This window comes from Brassica oleracea, unplaced genomic scaffold (assembly GCF_000695525.1).
Source record: "Brassica oleracea var. oleracea cultivar TO1000 unplaced genomic scaffold, BOL UnpScaffold00957, whole genome shotgun sequence".
NCBI lineage: Eukaryota > Viridiplantae > Streptophyta > Magnoliopsida > Brassicales > Brassicaceae > Brassica > Brassica oleracea.
The window spans coordinates 23,405-31,106 of NW_013617549.1; the positions used below are offsets into that span (position 1 = coordinate 23,405).

A 7,702-nucleotide genomic window follows, 5' to 3' on the forward strand; every position below is an offset into this window, starting at 1 on the left:
TTGTCAGCCAAAAAATTATATTTGACAAAACTTTCTTTATTTATTAAAACAATGCATCCTTTCGCAAACATACCTTTTCCTAATTTTAAGTATTTTTTATATATCGAAGCAACACATCCCTTAACAAACATATGTTTTCATTATTATTTAAAACAATGCATCCCTTAGCAACATAAATTTTCCTAATTAAAATAATTTTTCAAAAAAATCTGAAGAGATACAATCCGACGGCCGTAATTGTTTGTTTAATTATCTAATGGTCCAAAATTATTTTGGTGTATTTCTTAAGTCGTATCGCAACTTTTTCTGAAGAGTTTTCATCTGAAAAAACACACACCTTCTAGAGTTGTCCTTGATGTACCTTTTCATGATCTATATATTGAACTTTTTACAGCAAAAATCTATTAAAAATATACCTGGTTATTTATCTTCTATTTCATTTTTTGTATTTGTTTTTGATCTCTGTCAAGGTATGTCATCTTCTCCCTCCTTTTAAGTCACATAGTCATTATTGAATAGTTTATCTGTTTACGGTGAGAGTTATCACTAGGTTTTGATGGTTTTTAAGAAGTAGAGATCAAAGCCTTACTACTTTTAAATAAATATCGTTAACGTATCACGAAGAGTTTCGCATGGGGAAGTTTGTATTACAGAAAATCATTAGTATTTGTATAAGAAAATACACAAGACGACACTCATTATAAAGTCACTAAATATAGGGGTCAGACAGTGAGTGGAAATAATGGATTTGAGAGATATCTCGACTGAATAATTAACGACGTAACTTGCGATTTATACATTTAATTTCCGTGTTGTATGAAAGAAATATCTGATTCATTTGTTTTTTCTTCAGAGCCTTTCATTCCATTTGTTTAAGATCAGTTAATACAAAACCACTATTGCATAAACTATCGCAAGCGACCTTTGTTGTTGTCGCCAGGACGTTAGGATTCTAAAATCAGATTGCAAGTCTCATTTTAAAAAGTAGAGTAACTTCAGTCTCAGATTTATTATTTTTTTTATATGCAACTTCCATTGTAAAATAAATCAGATTGCACGTCTCATTTTGATCTCCGTGTTGTCTCCTCCACGTCTCCATCATTTGGATCCATTTCGTTGGATTTTGATGGCACGACTGCTTCTTCCGGTAGTTGTGTCCCGTGACGACAACAACGGTTGTTCTTCCTCAACCAAATAAAAGCCAATAGATGAAGAGTAGAGAGGAGAGAGCGATGGTGAAGTCTGTATTAGCATTAAACATAAACAAACGTTTTGGGTGAAATGAGATGACTGGAATGAAACAAAGGCTAATGGTTTCACGTGGGGCAATGGGTTTTTGGTTCCAAGAGGATTTGTATAACTCAATGATTTACAATGGTGAAAATACTCAGAAAATGTTTATTACTCATTAACCAACAAATTCACGCTTCTGCTGGACAGTTATTTAATCTTTGAATATTAGTCAATTATAAAAATATTGCCAAAAAATAAAAGTCAGTTATATAAAATACTATAAAAGTTTTGAGAATATTAATATTGTTGTAAAACTTTATTAGACATGCACGTGTTGCAATGTTTTACCAGCAGGTGGACATAGAGTGTCAAATGCAATAAAAGTAACATTTTTTATACATTAAATATATAATATACACCATATGGCGTCACTTTGACATTAGTATATTAATTTCTTTAAAAAAAAGCATCACTTTAACATTAGTATTTTAGTATATTTATATATACACCAATGGCATCACTTTAATAAATCATTTATATACAACAATTGTTTGACCAAAGAAATCACACCAAGTGCCACTTTGACATTAGTTAATATATTTTATCTAAAATCAAATTCGTATAATCTCATTTTTCATCTTCAATCTTTTTAATTTTTAACTATATCATTATATATATATATATATATATATATTAACAAATATTTATATATTATCATTTTAAAACATTTAATATATAATCATTTCTAAAATAATATTTAAAAGTAATATTGATTATTAAAGGGATAATTTGAAAAATATACCATTTATGATTTAGAATTTGAAAACTACATTTATTTTTTATATTTTTTGAAAATTACACTTTCCTACATGTGAAAAGACATTTTTATCTTAATGTTAATTAAAACTGAAAAAATAAAGTAATTGAAAATTGAAACTACTACGTTTGAGATAGGTATATATATTCCTCAATCATACGATTCTGTTAGCATTTTATATTAGATCAATATTTATACTTTAATTTGATATACGTTCAATCTATGATTGAACTTTAATTTGATATACGTTCAATCAATATTTATACTTTAATTTGATATACGTTCAATCAATATTTATACTTTAATTTGATATACGTTCAATCAATATTTATACTTTAATTTGATATACGTTCAATCAATATTTATACTTTAATTTGATATACGTTCAATCAATATTTATACTTTAATTTGATATACGTTCAATCAATATTTATACTTTAATTTGATATACGTTCAATCAATATTTATACTTTAATTTGATATACGTTCAATCAATATTTATACTTTAATTTGATATACGTTCAATCTATGATTGAATTATAGATTATATTTTGATAGATTTTCTACCATGATCATTACTGTTTTTTGGTATGTATTTGCCATACCCAGATTTAGGTTTCCAAGAACCTCATTAATTTTGAAGAATTATGTACGATTGAAATATTATTATGTTTACTTTTCTGTTCGTCCATCTTTACAGTGGTGGTTGTTATTTATTTAGTTTAAACTTTAGAATTTGATGCAATGTAAAACAAACATTTGATTCTGTTTGTTTAAGTTATTTCATCACACATGAAATATATATGCAGTTCAAAAACAAAGTAATAGAAAAATAAAGGAAAAAAAGAGATCTAATAGTTTCAAATCAAAGAAAACAATACCAAACATTTAACGATGCAAAGTGGAGAAGATACACTTTATAATTTGAGTAGTGTTTCAAAAAGTGTTTAAACAAGCTCTATGCTTTGATTAAAATTGGAGAACAAGAAAAAGAGTGGTGGTGACGTCTCAATTGTATAGGTAAAAACTATTTCTGTTTTTTTTCATTAAAATTATCAATGTAGATATTAAGATAATTATAAAAATTTAAATTGGATAATTAAGTCATTTCATAATATATAAGTGTATTTTTCTAAAAAGCTAAAAACTGATGTAGATTTCAAAATATAATCTTATTGGAAGGTAATTTTCCAAATTTTCCCATTATTAAACCTAATACTTTTGAAGCGTTGCGTCACTGTAAAATTAGTATTTTCAATATTTTTTATAATACGGTATTTAGAATATTATTTTTTATCTTTAGTTTTTTAAGTTTTATCAATTAAAAATATAATTTTAATTTATTTTAAACATTTGATGTATAATCATTTTAAAATAATATTGAAAACTTAATACTTATTTTCTTCCCGCGTTCTCGCGGGGGATCCACGTCCTAGTACATGTAATAGTAGATTAATACAACATATAGTGTTAGTTACATATTGTATTTTACTAGTATGAGATTAATATTAATTAGAAAGAAATACAACCAGAAATGTCATATGAGGCAAAAGAAATAAAGAATCATGAAGAGAGAAAATTGACCTTTACAATAAGTAGTGGCATTGCCTTCTTTGCAAAGACATAATAACTCCTGCGTCCTCGTATCAAACCTCACAAACCCCACCACCTTTGGTAGTTTCTTGGCAAAGAAGGCACTTCATAGTCACCGGAAACTCATAATCAACCCTAATCCCATACTCCGGAACCTGATCATACGGCCCATTCCCCGCACCTGCCTTCCTCTAATAATACACACTCGTATACGTCGCACAGCTCTGTAGCATCAGCCTAAGAGACTGAGTTGCTTTGGGGTAATACGAGCAACAAGAAACCCTAGAACCTAACACCGATCCGCATTCAGGCAAATGCCTACATAGATAGCTCGAGCTATCGCAAGAAGAGTCACATTTATCGGGAAACCTCTCGCAGAAGAGCGGTTTAGGCTCGACGATGACTTTCTCGGGATCACAGTTGAAGAACAAGTAGTCGTTTTGAAGGGAAACAGTGAAGTGTGGGCTTGAATCTATGCTGAAAGATCTCGTGGGTCGGAAGCTGTCTCGATCTCGACAGTTCCACATATATGGGTCCGAGAGAAGAGAGAAGAAGGTGAGGATCAGAGTAGCTTATGGATGGTGTTCTGAGTTGGAGTTTGTTGTTGTTGTCGGAGAAAATGAGCATGTGACGGTAATAAGGGCTTCCACATTAGGTGGTAAGTGCCTGCATATGTTGTAGGTAAAGCTCAACTTTGATTTACTGTTGTAGGTAGTGTCCTATGCTCTGCAGCTGATGAGTCTAATAGCCATCTTTTCTTTGAGTGTGTTTTTGCGGCTGCTACTTGGTCTCGTTTTTGTGGCAGGTAGATGGGGTCTCCCCCGGCTTCGTTAGCGGCAGTCCTTGACTCATGCCAACATCTTCAAGGCCCCCATGCTGCTCATGCTGTAATAGTCCTAAGCTTCTGAATCAAGTCATCATCTACTCCCTCTGGCGTGAACGGAATGCCCGCATCTTCAAAAGCATAACACTGACCCAGGAGGCGTTCTTCCATGTCGTCGATCGAGCCATGCGTGATAGACTGCTGTCTTTATCTCGCCCAATAGCTGCTGTTGTTGTTCCCTCTCTTTTTGAGTTGTACTTTTGGTTTCTATCCCCTTATAGTTAATGCTACTCTCTTACTCTCTCTACTCTTTTTTCTCTCTCTCTTCTCTCTTTTCTTTTGCTCTTTCCCCTCTGTTTTCTTCTTATGTTTTTGTAATAAGTTGTGTTTCACAACATTGTAAACTCTAAAAAAGTGGTATAAATCTTAACATTTACACCAAAAAAAAAATGGTGTAGGTAGTCTCATGATTGGTTATTTTCATAATACGGAGTAAACCAAATCGAAACCCTTCAAAAAATGAATTTATCACAACCGACTAAAAAAAAAGAATTAACCGGACCACACCAATCTGATATGCAAGAACATCATCATTACACACTCTCCGTCTCGGTGGAGCCATCGAACGTCCCCTCGTACTTGCACGTTTCCACTCAGAAGCCTCAAGTCTTGTATAGAAATAGACCTCCATGAGGTTTGAGTGTTTATCCTGAATCGACTTACACTTTACTTTTCCAGGTCGTGAATCCGGTGTTTGAACTGATCTGATGTACAATAAAAAGATTGTACAAAAAAAATCCTTTATGAGACGAATTTCTAAAAGAATAGTAATATGATAATGGCCGTGAGACTAATTTAAAAAAAAAAAAAATCAATTTATGTTCTTTATTTCTTCTATTTTATGCATTATATATATAGGCATAATTAAAAAAAAAATCGGGCTACTTTTCTGCTTCAAAACGGCTACTTTTCTCTCTCTAAAACGGCGACGGAAAGTGCGATTCATCAACAGTGACAACTTTCTCCGCCTCTCACCGGCGTCTCATTAGACGTCGGCTACTCAACCAGTGCTCCGCCCCTCCACCGCCGAGCATAATGAAGAAGAAGAAACCGAAGAAATCTCCGTCGAAATCGCCGGCGAAGTCGCCCCCAAAGGCCCCTTCCAAGGCGGATTCATTTTCTCCTGAGACGGATCTGGTTCCTGGTGCCGTTGAGACTGTTTTAGATGCCCAATCCGACTCTCCGGTCGACATGGAAGCTCAATAATCTCACGATGCCCCAGATCTGGGCCTGGCCTGCTCAGAAATCCTCCCCTGTTTGGTTGTGATCGACGTGACTGTGTCGGATCCTCCATCAACCACTCACGTTCCTCCGTCAAATGCATGGAAGTCGAGCACTGATGGTATACCTCAGAGCCCCTCGATGTCGGACAAGGAAGAGAGACCTGCCTCTGTCCCTGCCGGGACTACGCACTCAGACAATGCTGATGCCAAGACTGTGTCTTTGAGCTCGCATTCTGTCCCTGAAACACCTGAGAACCAAGTCTCAGTGGTTCCCAACCCCCTTGAAACGCTAGCCGTTCAGTCTCTCTCTGATGGTGACCAGAACTTGGCTAAGGAGATCTCAGTTGAGGAAGGCAAAAAGGATTCAACCCCTCCTCCGAAGGCTGTGAAACAGAACCCTGCCCCCAAAACTACCCCAGTAAACGATTGGTGCAACCTCGCCAAAGGTCTAGGGAAGAGACTATCTAAAAAAGGAGAAGCCTTTACCCTTCCTTCGGGTGAAGCTTGTATCAAAATACCAAACTCAGTTATTGAAAAGAACATGAAATCGTGGGAAACTTTTGTGCTAGGCCAGTTCTATTCGGATCCACCGTCTCAGGGTACTCTTCATAACATAGTCAACGGGATCTGGAGCAAACACTACCGTGACATCGTTGTTTCCAAGATGGAAGGGTTCGCCTTTCTCTTTCGGATACCAAACACAGCGACTAGAGCCAGGGTTATAAATCAGAGACTATGGCAGATTGAAGGTCAGACCATGTTCGTTGACAAATGGGAGCCTGGAGTGGTGCCTGCGAAGCCAGAGCTAACTTCAGCACCTATCTGGCTGGAGCTGAGGAAAGTTCCTTTTCAGTTCTTCAACGAGGACGGATTGGAACGCATAGCTGGCCTTGTGGGTGACCCGAAATACCTTCATCCTATGACGAAAAACAAAACAAACCTGGAGGTTGCTAAAGTGTGGACTATCATAGACCCCCGGGTCCCATTACCTGAAGCAGTAAACGTTCAGTTTAAATCCGGTGAAATTAGCAGGGTCTTGGTCTCTAGTCCTTGGATGCCGCCGGTTTGCGCTATGTGCAAAGAGATTGGGCACGTTGCTAAGAGATGTCCGTCTGTGCAGAAAGTTCCTGTGCTTTGCGCTAAATGTAACTCGAAGAATCACAACCTTGAAAACTGCCCGCTGATCCGCAAGCAGGAGCCTAAAGGGAAGAAGACTCGAAGAGGTAAATCCAAGGAAAATCGGCAGTGGAGGGTAGTTGAGCCGACCACTGATCCCGCAAAATCACCCCCGGTGCCTCAACAAACAGAACAGACACATACAAAGATAGGCCATAGTTCTCTATTGGGCACTGCAAAAGATCAAGTTCATGGTGAATCGAGTGCTACTCCATCCTACCTCCAGTCAACGCGTCCAAGAAGTTCTTCTCGCGCCTCAAAATCCTCTAACTCAGACATTCGGCCTGACTCTTCGGATGTTGACACCTCAGATTCAGAGCTAGAGGAAGGTGAACTCACTCGTTTTGAACCGGATTTTCAACGGGTCAGAAATAAAATGCAATTTTCAGGTCTGAAGGATAACATGGGCAGGGGTCCCAAACCCAATTAGTATTATGTCGACGGACATTTTTTGTTGGAATGTACGCGGGCTAAATAAATTTAGTCACCGCAGCGGATTAAATAAATGGTGTAGGCGGAACTCTCCTCTTTTTGGTGGTATTCTTGAGACTCACGTCAAAGAACCCAAGATGAATAAATTTGTGTCTCAACTGTTTCCGGGTTGGTCTGCAGAAGACAACTACGACTTCTCGCCACTGGGAAAAATCTGGATGGTATGGCATCCGTCTATTTTGGTTACTGTTCTATCTAAATCCCTCCAGATGATTTTTGCTGAAGTCACCTGGCCTTCCGATGCTCAGACTAAGGTCTTCATCTCTGTTATCTATGCCTCAAATG

At 36.4% G+C, this 7,702-nt stretch overlaps 1 pseudogene; it reads right to left on the reverse strand.

The window, feature by feature from the left end:
- The window catches only part of LOC106320552, a 6,533-nt pseudogene extending 814 nt beyond the window's left edge, over window positions 1-5,719 (reverse strand).
- Between the last annotated feature and the right edge of the window lie 1,983 nt (window positions 5,720-7,702).